Consider the following 20,737-nt stretch of genomic DNA (forward strand, 5'->3'; position numbering starts at 1 on the left):
GCCAGAGGGGGATATGACAGAAAAGGTTAAGCACCCCTGCTATAAAGAACTAATTATTGTTTTTAGTTTTGATACAATGCATTATAGATGGTACTTAATACTTATTTTTTTTAATTGAACCTTGGAAGTCTCCTATCTTGATCAAATTTTTTACCTTTTCAATCTGCAGATAACTTTATTATAGAAACAAAAAGCAAAACATAATCTTACATGTGTTTATTTTATTATATTGGCTTAAAATTGAACAACATTTTGTTTGATGTAGCTGACAATGCTCCTCCTTCTGAGAGGAAAATTAAAAATTGCACATCCATAATATATGAATTCTTGGCACTACATTTTACAAAGAATACTACTAAGCTGGAGAGTATACAGCGAAAGTCAACCACAACAGTGAAGGTTTTTGACCTTTTGTCATATGAGAATCAGTTGAAGCATGTGGGATTAGAAGGGGGATCAAACTTGTTCTGTTTTGTCCCAGAGGGCAAAACTAGGAACAATGGATAGAAATTGCCAAGAGGAAACTTTAAGCTTAACTTCAAATTTCCTAAAAACTGGAGTTAGGCAAAATTGGAATAGAATACCTTGGAAGGATAGTGGATTCCATCACATTGAAAGACTTCAAGCAAAGGCCCAGTGACCACTAATTTGATCTGTTGAAAGCTTCCTTCAGTGGGACTAAATAGACACTGAAGCTTTTTCCAACTTAAAAATTTTAGTCTAGATTCATGCTATGAAATAATGGCCAATCCTCAGTATTTAAAAATTTAGAACTTTCAAATGTTAACACATTTCCTCACTGTTTCTAGAAGTAAGCACCACAAATTTAGAGGTAGAAGAGACTTTTAAATGTCATCTAGTCCAACCCCCTTGTTTTATATCTGAGGGAATTGAGGCCCAAATGCACATCTAAATGTTAGTTAACTAGTGCAAGGTAACACAAATAGAAAATAACAGAGATAGAATTTGAACCCAGATGCCCTGATTCAGGATCCAGCATTCTTTCTACTGAACTTACTGGGATTCTAGTGTCAGTTGGTATACCATGTAATTTGCTATTTATAAGCTGTGGGTCATTACAACAGAAAAAGTGGAAACCCAGACCTTGTTTTTATGCCATCAATAGTGGAAGGATAATTAACATTACATTGTATTATTTTTTATCTGGATAACCAATCTAATTTAATTTTACTGAAACTCAGTGAGATAAGTGCTGTTTATCCCTAGCTGTCGTCTCTCCCTTCCTAAATGGTATATTCAGGTGGAGTCATGACTCTATTCTGTTCAAAAACTTCACATGGCTCCCTAATACCTATACCACATAAAAACTAAACTCCTGAGCCTGTCAGTTAAGGCCCTCCACAATTTGGATTCAACAAGATACTCTTCCAGTTTCACCTCACACCCTTCCTCATTATGTACTCTAACTCAAATCCCAAACATGGATTATTCCCACCAGTCATTTTCTCTGTCCTCCTGAATGCCTCCAGAGAAAGTAACATAGCTGTCTGTGTTATCTAGGTCTATTCCAAATGTATATTCTCGAATTTCAATTGGACTCTACTCATTAGTGTATTTACTCTGATGAACTATCATATTTCTAGTAGCTGTCAGAAACGTCTTCTCAAGTTATGTACTCTATTATCTCTTCTTTCCCTTTTCTGTACTGAAAAACATTCAAGCTATCTATCTATTGCAAATTCCCTATCCTCACCAATTCCAGACTTTAAATCACCTTGGCATCACTTCCTGGCCTTTCCCTTTGCACAAAGGATGAGGACTCCTTCTTGCAAATGCCAACTCTTGTACTTGTGCTATAGAACTCATTCCCCTCCCCCATCTCCTCTTGCAGTTTGTTGCTCTGATCATCCTCCCTCTTTCTCCCAAATTTCAAATTTTCTTTATCCATTGGATCCTTCTTTGCACCTTCAAACATGCCCATCTTTCACATCCTTGAAGAACCCTCATTTGACACACCCATCTCCTCAAACAATAATTTTATTTTATCTGTTTCACAAATTCCTTTAAAAAACCATGTCAATATATGTTGCTTTAACTCTCTCATCTCTCACTCCTCTACCCTTTGCAGTCTGTCTTCTGTTCTAACCATTTGATTACACTTGCTCTAAAATTGATGATTATCTCTTGAGTGCTAAGTCCAATGACCATGGCTCAATCTTTATCTTCCTTGAACTCTCTGAAAGATTTGATGCCGTGGAATACCACTCCCCTCCTTTTGTATACTCTGTCAAATGAGTTTTCATGACACATTTTTTTTAAGTTTCCTTTGAAGGATTATCATTTATGTCCTGGCTCCCATGTGAGGATGAATCCAAGGTTCTGTCCTGTGTCCTCGTGCTCTGTTAGTGATCACATTACTTTCCATGTATTCTGTTATCCCATCTATGCAAATTACTTACAAATCTCTATCCTGTGCCATCATTTCTCTCTTTAACTAAAGTCCCACATCTCCAATTGCCTATTGTACACTTCTACCTGGATATCCTGTAAGCATCTCAACCTCAACCTCCCCAAAAGAGAACTCATTGGCTTCCCCATAAATCTGCCCCTCCTCCTACCTTCTCTATTTCTATGAAAGGAACCAACATTTTCCCAGGTTCACAACCTAGAAGTAATTATTGATCCTTCATTCTCACTACTTGACCATATCCAGTCAATAATAGTCAAGGCTTGTCAATTCTATCTCAATATCTCTTATCTATTGCCTTCTCCCTACTCACACCATAAGCACCCAAATCCAGCTTCTCAAAGCATTTCCTTTCCCTATAATTCTGTTTTTACCAAGCAACCATATGAATATTTAATTTGGTTTTCCAGGTACATTAATATGAGAAGAAAGGGCCTTACATAAAAAACAAAGATATTTGGGGATCTGAAAATTTTGTGAGCCTTATGTAAAGTAAAAAAAAAAGATTTTTAAAACAAAGCACAAGTGGTTTTTTGTTGTTTTTTAGCACAGGTGAATCTGGATAATGTGAACCAGTTGATTTGTGGTCTATCACTCTTGGAAGAGCTAACTATCAAGATCCCAGAACTTTATAACTGAGAAAACAGATAACAAATTCTAATAATTCTGCCAGGTTGTAGTATCTTGGGATAGTCTTCCTGGTCTCCATCTGAATTACAATAATAGAGTAGTTTCTATAACTAGTATTTGCTATTTCTGTTTGTTGTGCTACAAATTCACATGAGGAGTGAGGCAAAAATTATGAGGGAAATACTCATCAGCAACCTTTCCCAATTCCTTCCTTAGGACAAAGGTATGTGTGTGTGTGTGTGTGTGTGTGTGTGTGTGTGTGTGTGTGTGTAAAACAGGGCAAGGCACTAACTAATGATTCATCTATTCCAGCTTATGACTTTAGATATGTCACTTAACATTAGTGAGCATCAGCTTCCCTTGCTCTAAAATGAAAGGTTGGTCTAGATGGGTTCCAAAATTTAACTGTAAATCTATGATCCTCTGCTCTCTGTACAATAGGGACACTATATTATGCATTCACATTAACTACTAACATTATTCTTCACCTTCCCATGCCCCTGTTGACTTTTTTCTGCCTTATTTGACTCTCAAGGCAATTCACATGACCAGATGTTAGGTTTGAACTAGAGAGCAGAAAGATGGGAGAGGGGTGGTTAGAAAAACAAATACAAAGAATTCAAGTGTTTATTTTCAGTCTCAAAAATACTCATCAGGAAGTGCTATATTGGGGTATCCCCTCTAACCTGTGAAGCAGGGTGTAATGGGAATGTAAATTTTTAAGATCTTCCCTGCCCCTAGGCTAAAGTACACCTGGAGCCTGGGGTAGGAGGCTTGTTTTTCAGTAGATACTTCTTGATTGGCCAGTGAGTCAATAAGGTTGTTACATTCTCTGAGCCAGGAGAAGGCTATATAACCCCTGATGTGTAGCTTTGTTTTGGGGCTCACTTTGAGAAGTGTTCTGTGATTTGATATGGATTATGGGAAGCCGTTGTCCAGAGCCCCCCAGCTTCGGAAAACCCAGATGTTGATTTGGTATGGATGTAATGGTTGGACAGTTTGGAAAGGCTGTCTATTTGATCTGTTTCTGTCTTGATAATTCTGCCTGTATACTTTGAAGTTCGGGGTGCTGACCTTTTTTCCCCTGAACGAGGTAAACGATATATGTTTGACTGATTAAAGTAAGCTTGTTAACCCATTTTGAGTTGCTTTCCTTTAACAAAGCAGATCCAAGAACCTGTGTTGGCAGCAAACCCTGGGGACGCTTGGGGTGCTTGCTGCAACACAGGGGGAAGGTGAGTGTAATTCAGTTGACCTAATTTAGCTAGATTAGGAATAATGGCTAGATATTCCATTGAGAAGAGTAAGTAAAGCAGGCTTTATAGTTGGGGCATTTTGCATTCTAGCCAATTAGGGCTGTAAGGTCTCCCTAACAACAAAGATGGACACATGTTGACTAGCCTTGAAGTATATTAGCCTGGGTTGTTTCCTTTCAAAAAATGATTGACCCTTCTCCAAGCAAACAAGGGGCAGAGCTGGTGGCAATAGCAATGAATGGAGGTGCTTCATATCTAGGACCTTCGGAATATGAAACTAAGAAGCAGCAAGGAACAGAGCTATGTTCATAAGACCATAAGAGTAGGAGAGTGACTTTAAACATCCTCTAGTTCAAATCCTTCTTTTTATAGATAAGGATCCTGAGGTCACAAGAGGTGAAATACAAGATCAAAGTGAATTTTCTATGCAGCTCTATGTGTCTTCAGCTACAGAGATAACCATTTGTCCTCCATCCAGGTATGAGGAAATAGGGCAAAAGGAGAAAGGGAGAGCACTAATTAAGCATGGATACCTCTCAGACAGGCAGTCTAAAGGGACCCCTGGCACAGCAGAAGCTTAGGAAAGAACAGAGCATGGCCATATAAACTCGGTTACCCCCTGTTCTTTGATTCAATTTTACATATCTTCCTGATCAAGAACAGAAAGATATATGGCTTGATCTGCAGCTTCACACCTCAACCAGGGTTTAGTTTAATAGTATATTGGCTTATTTTTCTTTATATGTCTTTGTTAGAAGGAAGAGTTCTATCAGGGAGAGGAGAGAGAAATGACAGCAAAACATGTATCAATAATAATGCTAATGAATCAACTACAGACCCAGATTACAGCTGGATATAATACCAATGCAATATTCACAGCACCCATGGTGGCTATGAATATGTTGGTGTAGTTGTGAATCATAAAATGTAACATACTCTCCATGTGGAAGACAGGACTAAAATATTTATTCAAATACCAGAAAGCTGAATCCCAGAACCAGAAAGTCAAATCCATTATAGCAACAAAGAAATTGGTACATATAACCATTGCAGCAAACACCAACATTCCCAAGCCTTCCCTCTGTCAGGCCTTCAAAACAAAACAGGCCCCCTTAAGCAAAAATGCCTCTCATGCTAGCTGCTCAGTCACCATGCTGCTTGCTCCCAGCAGTTCTGGCTCTCTCTTTTGCTCCTTCCTGATCCACCCTTCTTGTTCCATCCTTTCAGCAAGCTCCTCTCCCATGGGCTCCAGGTGATTACATTTGACCTATTAAGTGATGGAAGACCTTCAAATTCATTACCATTACACTGGACAAGACTTCCAAAAAGACTTCCAGCTCCAGGATGAGGCTAGGACCATACCACAGGAGCAGCAAGTAAAAGTTGCAGAAAGGAAAAAAACAAAACAAAACTAAGCTTCATGTAAGGAAAAAAATTCCTTGCAATTGGAGCTAACCAAAAGCTGAACACTGCTTCCAAAAGAAGTGAGTTCCTCCTCATTGACAATCTTCAAACAAAGATTCAATGATTGATTGCAGGTAGAGGCAGCTAGGTGACATACTGGATAGAGTGCTGGACCTGAAGTCAGCAAATCTGATTTTGAATCATGCCTCTGCTACTTACTAGCTGAGTATCTCTAGATAAGTCATTTAGCCTCTATGTGCCTTAGTTTCCTCATCTGTAAAATGAGGATAACAATAGCACCTACTTCACTGTGTTGTTATAAAGATCAAATGAGATTGTGTATGTGTGTGTGTGTGTGTGATTCTGTAAATTTTAAAGTGCTATATAAATGTTAGCTATCATTATCCTGTGGTAGAGGGAATTATTTTTCAGGTATAAGTTGGACTAGATAACCATTAAGGCCATCTCTGAAATCAGGTTATTCTACATATATTATATACATATATACACATACAAACACATATATATATGTGTGTGTGTTGTGTGTGTATATATATATGTATATATAGACATTGAAAAAATTGACATTTATATATGCATGTATTGATGTATATACATATATTGACAAGTTCATGGATTTTAAGCTCAATATGAGTTAACAATGTGACATGGCAACTGAAAAATCAATACAATCTTTGGCTACATTAAGAGAGGTATTGTGTTCAAAACAAGGGAGATTGTAGTTCCACTGTTCTTTGCTAAAGAGATTACATATGCTGTTGTGTTCATTTCTGAATGCTGCTTTTTAGGCAGGACATTGGTAAGCTGGGGAATGTCCAGAGAAGGGTAACCAGGATGGAGAGGGGAGTGGAAACTATAATATACATGGACTAGGTGGAGGAAATATGTTTTATATACCTCATAGAAGTCTTGAAGAAGATATGATAACTGTCTATATGAGAATCTTAAGTGAAAGAAAAATTGGATTTGTTCAACTTGTCCCTGTGGAACAGAATTACAGTAGGAACAATGGGTTGAAATTGCAGAGATGCAGATTTTAACTTGATAGAAGGAAAAAAAATCCCTTCCTAACAATTAGACTTATCAAAAAGTGGAATGAATTGTCTCATGTAGTTAGCTCCACATCAGCAGATGAGTACTTTACTTACCAGGGATATTGTAGAGCAGATTCCTGTTTAGCTATCATGTGGACTAACCCACCCATGGGATGCCTTTCAGTGTTGATATTCTGTGATTAAAAGGGTAAAGAAATAATTTATTTGGGGGCAGCTAGGTGGCCAAGTGAATAGAGCACTGGCCCTGGAGTCAGGAGGACCTGAGTTAAATTCAGCCTCAGACACTTGACACACTAGCCATGTAACTTTGGGCAAGTCACTTAGCCCCAATTGCCCTCCAAAAAGCAAGCAAACAAACAAACAAACAAAACAAACTTATTTGCCCAGTGCAAGCAACATATATAGTGGATGAATAGAAATGAATGCTAATTGTATAGATAGTGATAATCCTCCATATGACCAAGAACCACGAGTTTTTTTTAAAATAAGGTTTTAAAGAAAGAAAAATCACTTTAGGGTTATAAATTTTGAGTTCTTACTTGAAAGATTAATTTGAATAGACTCTTATTTTTCTTTTATAGGGGAGAAGGTAGGGCAATTGGAGTTAAGTGACTTGCCCAAGGTCACATGGCTAGTTTTATGTTAAATGTCTGAGGTCACATTTGAACTCAGGTCCTCCTGACTCCAAGGCCAGTGCTCTGTTCACTGTGTGACCTAGCCATCTGAATAGAATATTACCCATGGTAGGTGGCAATAAGGAGAACTCCCCATCTACATGAATGCTCAGATTTAATAGTTGAAGCACAATGAGCTCCTTCACAGAAAGTAATTGTACAAATTGTTATTGTGATCAATCACAGAGCACATCTTTTTAGCTTTGTATTTTTTTTTCCAAGAGTGATATAATGATTCCTTGAGAACTGGTAAGATGTTGTCATTTATTAAAGCTTTTTGTGGCATATGTACCTAGTGAATGAATGAATAAAATAATTTATTAAATGCTTTCTATGTTCCAAGCATGGTACTAAGCACTGGGGAAAAAAGCTAGACAGACTCTTTTCTCAAGGAGCTCACATTCTAATTAGGTGAAAGAATCAATAAAAGATCACATTTTAAATAAAATGTTAACAATAAAATGGTGTAACAAGATAATGAATTAAACAGTAAAATGTAAAAGTCTTCATTTTTGCTTAAATCTCTTTTAAAGTTTTAAAAAGAAAATGAGATCCCTATGGATTTTCAGCTTCTACTCAGTTATTGCAAGAAACATTCAAAAGTTTATTTTATTTCTTTACTCGATATGTCATTCTATCGATCCTCAAGTAACAAGGACTTGGAGAAATAGCTGTTTTCTGCATATCTCAAATATTATAGAGAAGGCCTACTTGATCTTGTAAAGGAATAAAACAAGTATTTATTAAGCATCTATTGTGTGGCAAGTGCTTTACCGACCTTATCTCACTGATTCTCACAACCACCCTAGGAAATAGGTGCTATTGTCTCCATTTTACTGACAAGGAAATTGAGGACCAAGTGACTTGCTCAGGGTCACCCAGGTAATAAGTAAGTGTCTGATCCCAGATTTGAACTGAGGTCCTTCTGACTCCAGGCTCACCTACCTGCCCACTCTAAATTGAGCTTGTCATGCCCATCTTCAGTCCTAAATCATCCTAGCCATTTGATCTGACTCTAGGTAGTGTTGCTTAAGGGCATCCCAGAATTATGTACTGGCACAACACAGATTTATGCTGTTCAAGGGAGTAAGCATAGTGTGTTGGGACATGCATTGTCTCTGGAATCAGAAGACCCAGATTAAAGTACCATCTGTGGCATATCCTGCTTATGTGAATTTGGGCAAATCACTTAAACTCTCTGGGCCTCAGTACCTCATTGACAAAATGAGGCTTGGATTAGTAGACCTTTGAGGTCCTTATGAGCTGTAGACCCTATAATCTTGTGAACTTAACCTTTCTGCTATAAATTTCAGCTCATTTCTCTGCAGAATACAATTCTGTACTCCTTTGGACTTGAATTCAATCTTGGAGACTCTTCAATCCTTAATATCAGGATCATGTTTTCCACCAACTGGAAATCTCATAGAAAGATTTCTCAATGAAAATTTCTGATTTTGACTCATTTCTAGCACACTCACAGCTGTATTCAGTCCTCTTTAAGCAACAAGCATCGGCCTACATAAGGCATATTTATTACAAAGTATAGGAAAACCAGAAATGGAACTCATTTTGAGCCCTAGTCATCAAGCAAATGGACATAGATAGAACATTTCCATTCCTTAAGGGTCAGTTCCCATTTCTTCATTAGCAAACACAACCATCAATAGAGCAAGTATTAATAATGTGAGTATAGCATAGTTGGGAAGTTGAAGGCAGAATTCATAAATTCCTTGTGCTTGCTTCCCCTAGTAGTTTCTTCTCATGTTTGTACTGCTATTCATGTCCTGGTCTGTAACCATTTTAGTCAAGTAGCATTTATACTAAAAAGACCATATTTACATTTACTGTAGCTCTCATGCTCTACTTGGCTCAGGTATACTTCACTTAGTAGTCAGGTCACACACATTGTGTAACATCTCAGGTTCTAAGACAATCAAGTAATATTTCTGATATTTCCTCATAAACTAATATAAATACATAAACTCATTAATTAATTAAAAAGCTCTTAGCACCCACATCAATTACAAAATAAACTAGAGAAATTTCCATAAATTTTCTTAGTGTTCTTTCTCCAGTCTCATAGGCTTAAATAGACAACAATGTTATTAGTTATATAACTTTTTAACTATTTTAAAACAATATAAATTATATTTTAACAATGTATCACAATGAGAAACATTATAAGTCAGAGTCACTTCTATCAACTGCAACTGTTTATTTCACCTCAATCCTGGAAACACAGTTCCACTATTTAACTCTCTCAGAATCGCAGTCAGTTTCTCAAGAATTTTCTTTGGAACACTTTTCCGTAGCAGAAGAGTTAAACTAAATTCTTACAGGAAATACCTATTCATTCTTTCTTTCTTCTTCTTCTTTTTTTTAAGCAATTGGGTTTAAGTAACTTGCTCAAGGTTACACGGTCAGTTATTTTGTGTGGGTGTTAAGTATCTGAGGCCTGAACCGATTCCAGATCTCCCAACTTTGGGGCCTCTCTCTTACTCACTGTACCACCTGGCCGCCCACCTTCAGTCTTTCTTAAAGATAACAGGTAACTTGTTCAGTTTCTAAGGAAAGTTCTTTTTTTTTTTTTTTTAAAGCAATTGGGGTTAAGTAACTTGCTCAAGGTTACATGGCCAGTTATTTCTGGGGGTGGTGCTAAGTATCTGAGCCCAGATTCGATCCCAGGTCATCCCAACACTGGGGCCAGTGCTCTTACTCACTGAGCCACCTGGCCAGTCCCAGGAAAGTTCTTTTGATAATTTCTCTGGGTGCACCACATTCTCCCTCCAGTCATGAGAGTTAATGGTCTTTAATGACAGCTAAAGTATAATTCTCCCCAAGATTCTATTCTTCCTTAATAGTTAGGATTTGGATAGGTAAGCAGAGAAGTGGGTGCATTCTAGATGGGGAAGCAGAAAACAAGGGAAAGCAATAGGCAGTAAAGAAATTAGTCTTACTTGAGCAGAGAGGGCATGTTGTTGAGTAATAAAATTGGTTAAGTCTCTGCTCTACCAAGACCAGTTTCTGTTCTAAATTTTTCTTTGTCCTCTTTCCTGTTTTTCCCATCTAGAATACCCTCCCTTCTCTTTTGTCTACCTATCTAAAGCCTATTCATCCTTCAAGGCTCGATGTGAATTCCGCCTTCTCCACAAAGCCTTCTCCAACTATACCATGTCAGACTCCACTGACTTCTGCCTTTTCTATATAGTGAACGCTACACAGCTTCATACTTATTTTCTCATTTTCTAATGCAAATTGGTCTTCTGTACCCAACAGAATGGAGGGCTGGAATAATATTTTGTTTCAATTCAACTCATGTCAACAAAAAACTTTTTGAACCTCAAATTCTTTTGTACTTCTGTATCAACCACTATGCACAGGATAGTGCTAGGATCAGAGGTGGGAAACCTGTGACCTCAAGGCCCTCTAGGTCCTCATTTGTGGCCCTTTGACTGAATATAAACTTCACAGAACAAAATCCCTTACTAAAAAGATTTGTTCTGTAAAATTTGGGCTCAATGAAAAGACTACACCCAAGGACTTAGAAGGGAGGTTGCAGGTTCCCCACCCCTGTCTAGGTGCTCATTCACTGTTGTTATCTATTCTACCAAATATGATCTATTTTTATTAACAATGAATGGATAAATGAATTCAAATGCATTTATTAAGTGCTTACTATGTGCCAGGCACTGTGCTAAGCACTAGAGGTATATAGATTAAAAAAGAGAAAGTTCCTGCTCTATTTTATTAGAGGAACACAGCATACATAGGAGAGAGGTAAAGGAAGTTTTGTTCTTTCAAAGTAGAAAGTGGAATATGGGGAGGGTGGGAGAGGTGGGGAGGGTCTGGCTGGATAGCTGGATTGGATGTGAAAGTGAAACATAGACTGGTATCTAGGGCCAGACAGTAGATATAGTGTGTTAAGTGGGCCAAATTATATAAACTTAGTCACCAATCAACTTCCCTAGACAAAGAGATTCAAATATGAGTGATTAACTTCCCTAAAGATCATGTATTCAGGAACACCTAGGTATAAGGACCCAGGTCTAAGGAAGACCGGGATATTGTAAATAGTTCTAGTGATAAGCAGCAGGTCAGAAGGTGTGTGCATGTGTGAGTGTGTGTGTGTATGCTTTAATTTGACAAAATTAATATATTAATTAACATAGGAAATTCCAGTTGCCCTAACTTAATAAAAACACCTGTTTGTACACAAATTTAAAGTATTTGGAGCATTTCCCTCATAAGAAAACCCCATACAATAGGCAGTGCACATATTATTATTCCCATTTTTATGGCTGAGGAAAGCGAAGTTCAGAGACTTGCCAGAGATTCTTAGGTCTCTGTTTTAGAGGCAGACCTGGTATCCTTACTCCAAATACCCAGGTATCCTGACTCCAAATCTCGTGCACATTCCATTATACCAGGTTGCGTCCTAAGGTTAACCTAAAGAATCATTATTAAACAATATTCATTAAGAACCCACTACCCCCATGGGTGCTTTTGTTGAATTGTTCCATATTGGACATTATAAAGGATAGGTCAGTGATCAAAATTATAAACCCAAAGGAGAAATGCAAAAAGAAAGGGGGGCGGGAGGTAGAGTGAGAGAAAAAAAAAACTAAAAATTAGTTACCCAGCATGGATTTCCAAAGTGTTTTTTTAAGTGATTATGAATGAAAATAATATGTTGATAAATCATCACTACTATATCTCAGCCTACTTTGCTCATTTGTTCATTTAAATGTAATTTCCTTTTCATTTCCTTTGTCTCACCTTCATAGCTTGCCCTGGAAAACAATTCCCCAGTATTGTGCATCACACAGAGTGAATACTTAATGTATTTTGAACTGAATCATTGAATTGAATTGAATAGCATTGAAATAAATTAGGCATTTATTGCAGCTTTTGGATAATCTTTGCTCAAGTATAGAACAGAACCACAGTCTTTGGAAGAATTAGGTGCATTACTCAATAGGTTCTTAACATATGTATGTTGAGAGGAAATGGAATTATAAGGTTTACAAATGAGCAAAAAGTTGATAATTCAGATTCATATTGTTATAAATGAAAATCTGTGTGTTCTGTGTAGGGAATAAACCTTACTTGTTGAGGATCCAGGCAGTTTCATGATCTTTATTTTTACATTTATTTTGTAATGAATAAATGGGTAGCCTCCTTGAAAAGACTACAACGGATCAGACAAAGGCAAATCCTTTTTATGCTGTTTCATTTGACTTTTTCATCATTCCTCCCTTCAGTGCTGGGATTAGTTCCAACTCTTTTGGGTTACAACTCTCCCAACCTGACCATTAAGCATGAATGAAGAGTCAGTGCCCATCCCCCAACTGGTCCAAGCCAGCCTAGCTCCAGGCCCTCTAGGGATTTATGCCTTCCTGCATGTAAACACCCATTGTTCCTATAGAATCTGTAGAAACCAAACTGCCAGCATTTCTCACAATATGGTCTTATATGTAAAACTTTCATATATGTATACATCTATATGATAATCCATTCTCAAAGTTACTTTATTTTACAGTTCCTCAAAACTTTCTCATCCTCTAGATTCTAAGTGTTTATTCTGCCTTCTTCACTGCTCTTTTGCTGTCTCCTTTTCCTTCTCCCACTCCCTACTTCCTTTGCAGTACATTTCACAGTGAATTCCTGGTCTTTGAATTCCCATAGGATTTATATTACTTTTTTCCTCTTTTGGGAGGTGGCACATGAGCAGAGCCTTAAAGGAAGCTAGGAATTCTAAGAAGTAGAAGATAGTATGGGAGGAGTGGGGGAAGAGACTATGCAAAGAAGTAGTGTAATACTGAGTTCAGGGAACAGTAAAAAATGGCATTTTGACTGAAACACATTGTGCATGAAAAAGTGTGAAAAGGTAGGAAAGGTCCATATTGGGAAATGTAGGCCTGAGATGGATGGGAACTGGGAGTGGGAGCATGGTAACAGACTTTTTTTTGCCTAGTCAGTCAATGATTCTGTATCCCAGGATAAGGGGAGGAAGAGATAGGAATTTGCAAGCTGTAATGCAAATACATAATATTGTTTGACTTTTAAGGGTCCTGTGATAGCAGAGTTACTTCTTTCTCATGCACCAGGGAAGAAGTGAGATTTGATCTACTATCAGAGACCTGACTTCTTCACAAGGCACAGAAGACAACAACTTTGTGTCTGAGACTCTTTGTCCTGAGCAGAGTCATGAAGATGAGGAACCTAGTATCTGAGACTTTCATCCCAGGTTGCTTCTGGTTCAGCTTTGTAGAGTTATTCAGCAAATCAGGCCTGAGTAGCTGTAGATTCTAGTATAAAAGGTTATGAGTGGAGTTTGGGGGTAGAAGAGGATAAGGAATCTACTTACTGAGGAGGGGAGACCATAGTCCTGGCTGGCGTTTGGTGACTCATATCAGAGATATTTACTCTTCTTTGTTTCATTGTCTTCTTTGTTGATGGAAGGAGCCCACATGTCCTTCATCCCTTCTATGCCAGAGCAGCTGAAAGGGGGCTGCAAGAAGGTCATGGGTTTTTGTGGGGGAGGGGAGGTTCTTACTCAAGTACCTTTAGTTGGTCATGTCACAGGCAGGTAGATTCTAAGGATGATACAGCAAGTCTAACAGTGTAAATAAGCATGATTATAGATGCTTCCAGAAAACATAAGAATAGAGCTCATTTCTAGAATAGAAACACCCTGTTATAAGTTCAACTTCTGGGTCTCAGGTTTTATGGACTGTTACACTAGATTTTTTTCTCAAAATATGATATGATAAAAATTTTAAAAATATGCCTTTAAAAGTAGAAAACAGGTTTGTTGTTTTATTATTTATTTAAAAGGAATTTTTGACATTTAATCTACTTTAAGATTTGAAAGTTATCAGAAATCAGTTATGGGGAACATGGGAATGAAACATTTTTATCATAATGTCTCTGTCATACTCCTCTAAATTTATTGTTCTCATGAGTTTTAGAGTTGGTTTTTTATCATCCTCCTACAACTTTCTCCTAGGTCCTTTAGTGGTCATGGAATCTCCCCTGATGCCCAAATTTAATGAGGTGGGGTTGTAGTGATATACCTAGTTCTCATATTGTCACCCTTTAGGAAAGGGGAGAAAAAGGAAAAGTAGGTCTCAAAAACCGATGAAGGTCCCTAGATATAGCCTTAGTGTTGCCTGTTGTAGTATTGGTGGTGGTAACAAGGAATTACATAAGGTTTACAAAACCCTTTATAAATATTATTTTATTTGATCCTCAAAACAACTCTGGAAGGTAGGTGCCATTATTTTCCTAATTTTACAGACGAGGAAACTGAAACAGGCAATGCTTGTGACTTACCTAGGGTCACATAACTAGTTAGTATCTGAAGCAAGATTTGAACTGAAATCTGACTCTATGTCTACCACTCTGTCCACTCTTCCACCTAGCTGAATAGTCATCTGCATTCTACTATCCTATGTGATTTTGCTGCAACTACTGTTCCATTCCACTTAGCCTACTCCCAGCCTTCCCATTGCTCCCTAGCTCTTATATGCTCTATATTGGAGGTGAGAACCCAACCCCAACCCCATTGAAGACTTGGCTTTATTTCTAACAATTATAGTCTGTAGCTCAGTTATATTATGTGTTTAGTAAGCCTTTGAAGATAGGCTGATAGTACTGAACAACCAGTTATTATATTGTTACTACCAGAAAATGTATTAGAAATTCTAGACAAGGGATTTGATAATTTGGTTTTGGAACAAGGGTGCTAAGTTGGAAGCTGCCAAATGTTTGTTATTCAATATGTTACTCCCTAGACTTTATTATATTTGTCTGTGTGAATTATATGTATGTGATGATGTTTGTACATGCTATTTATGTACTTATCTCTATGTACCCTCTAGTCACATACATATATATATATATACAAACATATACATATATATGCATATATAGATATATGATATACACAGTTAAGTACAGTAAAAGATAGGGAGTGACTCATATTTACTCATAATGAAGTTGTGATGCACTAAAGCCCCTAGGTATATTTCATATGAAATGATGTCTACTCATGCCTTCCCTATCCTGTATTTTTTTTTAATCCAACCATAGAACATTACATTTATCTTTATTAAATTTCATCCACAGTACTTGTCTGTTTAGGTCTTTTTGTATTCTTACTCTGCTACATGTAAGCTATATTTTTCAACTTTGTATCATCTACAAATTTGATAATCATATCACCTATGCTGTTATACAATTTACTGATAAAAATGGTGATAGCATGGGATTTAATTTTTTCAAATTCAATTTTATTTTCAGTTCCAAATTCTCTCCTTCCTCCCTCCTCTAACCATTGTGATGACAAGAAATAGTCACTCTATTACAAACATGAAGTCATGCAAAATAAATGTTCACATTAGTAATATGTTGGGGGGGGGGGAGCCAGAAAGAGAAAGAGAAAAAAATGCTTTAATCTGCATTCTGAGTCCATCAGTTCTCTATCTGGAGGTGTACCTACAAACGTTAAATATCAAGATATCATAAATTTAAGAATAGAAGAGTCCTTAGATATCTTCTAGTCTAACTCTATAATTTTATAGGAAACTTGAAGCCCAAACAGGTTGTGTTTGTCCAAGGCCACAAATAACAAGCAACAGAGCCAAGATTACTGACTTGATACACACACTAATTCATTTAATACCCTTAAATGTAATTTTGACCTAGTGACTTGAGCTCATTGAGAACAATTAGGTTCCATCTTACTTCATTTGTCTTGGATTTCTGTTCTATCAACCATTTTTGTTTTGTTTCCCCTTCTCCCTTTAGCTGTGCTTCAGACTCTAAGAACTTTGCCATCATAATGGTTGCCTTCTCACCCTAGAACTTCCCTTGGCATTTGGGAGTTTTTACCCTGCAATATCTCTCCACTCTGCTCATCCCCTCTCATTGGTGAGTGCCTTTTGGTACCTCCATTTTGGGGGATGGACCCAACATGGCCATGCTCCATTCCTGTCCCAGAAGTGCTTCTGATTCTCTAGACTTTACCACTCTGTCTTTGCCTGGTACCCCTCCCTATCCTCCTTTCAGGTCCCTTTTATGTGCTGTCAACCCTTCCTCCATTAAAATATAAGCTTCTTGAGAGCAGCAAGCAAAAAGATTTCTTTTTGCTTGTATTTCTATCATCAATGCATGGCATACTATGTGTACTTAATACATATTTGTTACCCACCTACTAAGGTACTTACCTGTTCAGTCCAAAGATCATTCTCCTTGGTATAAAAAGTACAAGGAACATAACATTTATGTAGCTTTGTCTTCTCCCTGCCATCTATTCCATCTATCAAGCAGTATATCTTCCTTTTCTTTGATCTTATTGTTCCCAGCATAGATGAAAATACAGTTTATATTGTTCTTGTTATTGACAGCCTCTGTTCATTCTGAGTTTTAGAGTTTCTTACACTATTACTCCCTCTCTTTTATATTCCTCCTCAAATACCTGCCCATATTCCCATCTCCTATACATGTCTTAAAATTTTATTGATTGTGTGTACATATCTACTGCGTTAAACAACTGCCCTTCTTCCTCAATGGAGTTATTTGCATTTGTTGTCAGAGCATCATTCCAGAAAGCTTCCTGGCTCCCTTAGATTAATTTCCTTTATATACTATCAGGTCATGAAATGTCATGTCTTTTGTCTTTCTTTGAAGTCATTGAAATATGTTCTTCCAAGACCTAGATTTGCTTCAGGCTACACCTTATTTTCTTATTTCCTCTCCTTATTTATGACAAATTCTTAATGCAGTGGTTGCTTCCTTTTAAAAGTCCCATCATTTCTATTTCAGTCACCAATCACTCCATAATGGTGAGAATAAAACTAGAATAGCAGAAGTTCCCCTCAAGTCCATTAAACTTAATAGGAATTTTAAAATAGCAATTATTTGCCAGGAATTATGCTAGGTGCTAGGGATATAAAGGCAAAATGAAACAGTCCCTTCCCTCAAGTAGCTTACTTTTTATACAGGTAAACAATACGTTCATATATAAGTAAATACAAAATATATACATATTAATTAATTAACATATACACATTAATATTAATTTCTGGGTTAAGGGCACAGGTCTAATATGAAGGAATGATATCTTTATTTACCTTGGAGAAAGTGACCATTTGTAAGACTGTTTAAATGAGGAGTTTGAACTAATCTGAACTTTGAACTAAAAATCAGAGCAAAAAGTAATAATTTGTGAACTTACCCAAAGTTTTATTGTGTTGCATTTTAAAAATCTAATGAACTGTCTTGAATCACAATGAAATCTCTATGTTTTCTAGAACTATTGAACTGGAACATTACAAAACTTTTCAAACCTAACTGTAGTCCCTTGGCTTAAACACAAATATTCTCTCTAATTATTTTAGCTTAGTATCATCTAGATTTTATTTTAAAAGGCAAAGACAATCTAAGAAATATTTCATTACATACTCAGGCCAGTTATTTGACTATTGAAGAAATATAGGAAAATGCTAAAAAAATGTCTGTGATTAAAGTGAAAGAAAAATAATGCATTTATTATTTCTGTGCCCATTTTGAACTGGGGCAATGGGCTTTATGCATTTTTAAACAATTAAATCCCTTGGTATCAGTCTGAGATAGATACAAATGCTGCAATACTCTACACAATCAGATTGCTATGGAGAATGAATCATAGAGTATAAGTAAACTGTATGTGGCTTGGTGGAACTAGGAATAAATGCTAGCTCTTTGAACTTCTCATTTAGTACTTTTTCTGCCAGGCATATTGACTCCACTGAAATTTTATTGCTGAGCTAACTTTGTTGTGAGCTAATATAAACTGACAAACAGGATAGATTAAGTAATGATGTCAAAGATGAATTTAATCCTTATCTATGAACATGTTAAGAATTATACACTTAAATAATTAGATCTTTGATAACTAGGAAATAATATAGAAACAGAACTGAGATTTCCTTACTCTGTATTACATTATACCTCTGTTGACTCCAATGAAAATTTATAGCTTTATATCACCAATTAAATTTGCTTTACTATGCATACAAAAGAGATTACATATTATGAATTATGTACCTAGGTAAATTGATAAGATAACGTGAAGGGTATGTGGCAAAAAAAAAAAATGCTATTTGTTAACAGAATATTATTTGTTCCGGTTCTGTTGGCTAATGCTGAAGTAATCTGCATGTTCTTATTCCTTGTATTTTGCACCAAATACTATGAATACATAATTTTAATACTTACTTTAGAAAGTCTTCATTTCCATTAGAAAAGTACTTTCTATTTGTATCTCATACACTTTGGATGTTTGAGTATTTAAAAATAGTGATGAGTAAAATTTTAGAAGGGAAAGAATGTTAGTGTATTATGGTAGCTGACATTTCTCTTAAGATCTAATGGCAAAAGAAATCTCTGGTCACTAATAAGCTGCATTTTCAAAAGAAGCAATTGGAAACAAGGAAATTCAATTATTTGAGAGTTGCATCTATGTTGTTGAAGTACTAGTGTTATCTCCTTGGACTATAAATTTGGAAACAACTTTTTGATGGAATATGTCTGTTTTTTTTTTCCTCTTTCCAAAGTTGTATTGGTACTCTTTGTTTTTTATACCATAATCCTTTTCTGACTATAGTCCCCACCTACCCCTGTAGAAACCTCCATTGTAACAAAGCAAAACAGTTAAGTAGGCAAGGCTCTTTATGAAACATTCTGATCTAGTAGTCTACATTTTTACACAGAACAGAAAGTGTTTCATCATCTATCCTTTGGGATTAAGGTTGGTCCTTATATTTAATTCGTGATCAGCTGCTTTTAAGGGTTATTTTCCTTTATATTAGTTTAGTTGTTTTGTATATTTCTCTCCTATATCTTCTTTCATTATTACATGAATTCATGAATTCCTGGTACAAAGTAAGTGCTAATAAATGCTTTTTAACTGTGTGTCTATATTATGTTTTCTCATGTTTTTCTGAATTTTTCATTTTTTTCAATGAATTCATATACCATAATTTGTCTAGCCTTTACCCAATTGATGGGCACCCACTTTCTTTCCAGGATTCTTTTTATTTTCAGTCACTACATAAAGTCTTATTTGGCATATTATGGCACATATGAGACTTTTCTTTCTATCTTTGTTGTTGTCATCATTCAGTCATGTTGAACTCTGCCAGACCAACAACACCCTTTTGAGGTTTTCTTGGCAATGATACTAGAGTGGTTTGCCATTTCCTTCTCCAGTTCATATTACAGATGAGGAAGATGAGGCAAACAGGTTTAAGTGACTTTCTCAGGGTCATACAGCTAGTACATGTCTAATGCTGGATTTGAACTGATGAAGATGAATCTTCCTGACTCCAGGGCCCACACTGCACCCTTCACCACCTTGCTGTCTTTGATCTCCCTGCAAATGATATGTACCTAAGAGTGGAGGATTACTGTGTCAAAAGGCACCTTTGACTATTCCCTCTATCTCTAAACTTTAATATTTATATATTGACTCCCTCCCTACTATCTATAAGCATTTTCAGGTCTCTCTATCCATTAAAAAAAAAGTCACTTGGGCGGCCAGGTAGCACAGCGAGTAAGAGCACCGGTTCCAGTGTCAGGATGACCTGGGGATCAAGCAGATACTTAGCACCACACCCAGAAATAAGGGCTGTGTAACCTTCAGCAAGTTACTTAACCCCGATTGCTTAAAAAAAAGTCACTTTATCCTAACATTTTCTCAAACTATGATATTTTTTAGCTTCCTTTCACAGTCAAACTCTAGACAAAGTTCTCTACAATTATTGCCTATACTTCCTCTCATCTCACTCACTTTTCAACTTCTAGTCTGGCTTCCAACCTCAAATCTCATAGTTATTAGGAATATATTCTTGGTGAACTCCTTGGTTCCCACAACTTCAACAATCTTCTTGAGGAAGATAACGTTTAGGTCTGTCCATCCAAACCTTTATCTTTCTCCTAAACTGTAGTGCCACCTCACCCTGGACATCTTGTTGGTTCTATGGGAAGATCAAAATTAATTTATCTAAAACAGAATTATCTACTTCCCTAAATTCACCCTTTGTCCAAAGTTCCTCTTTTTTTTTTTTTTTTCCTGTTGAGGGTGTCTTCAATCCTAGTTTACAACCTTACAGGTGTCTTCATCCTTCAAATGCAAATATTTGTAAAGTTTGACCAGTTTAGCTCTTAGTGGCTAATGGAGATGTCTGAGTCCCAGAACCTGAACTATGTTTCTAGTACTTCTGA

Source organism: Petaurus breviceps, unplaced genomic scaffold (assembly GCF_028583685.1).
Source record: "Petaurus breviceps papuanus isolate PSGF00001 unplaced genomic scaffold, PetGlider_PUasm1.0 91133, whole genome shotgun sequence".
NCBI lineage: Eukaryota > Metazoa > Chordata > Mammalia > Diprotodontia > Petauridae > Petaurus > Petaurus breviceps.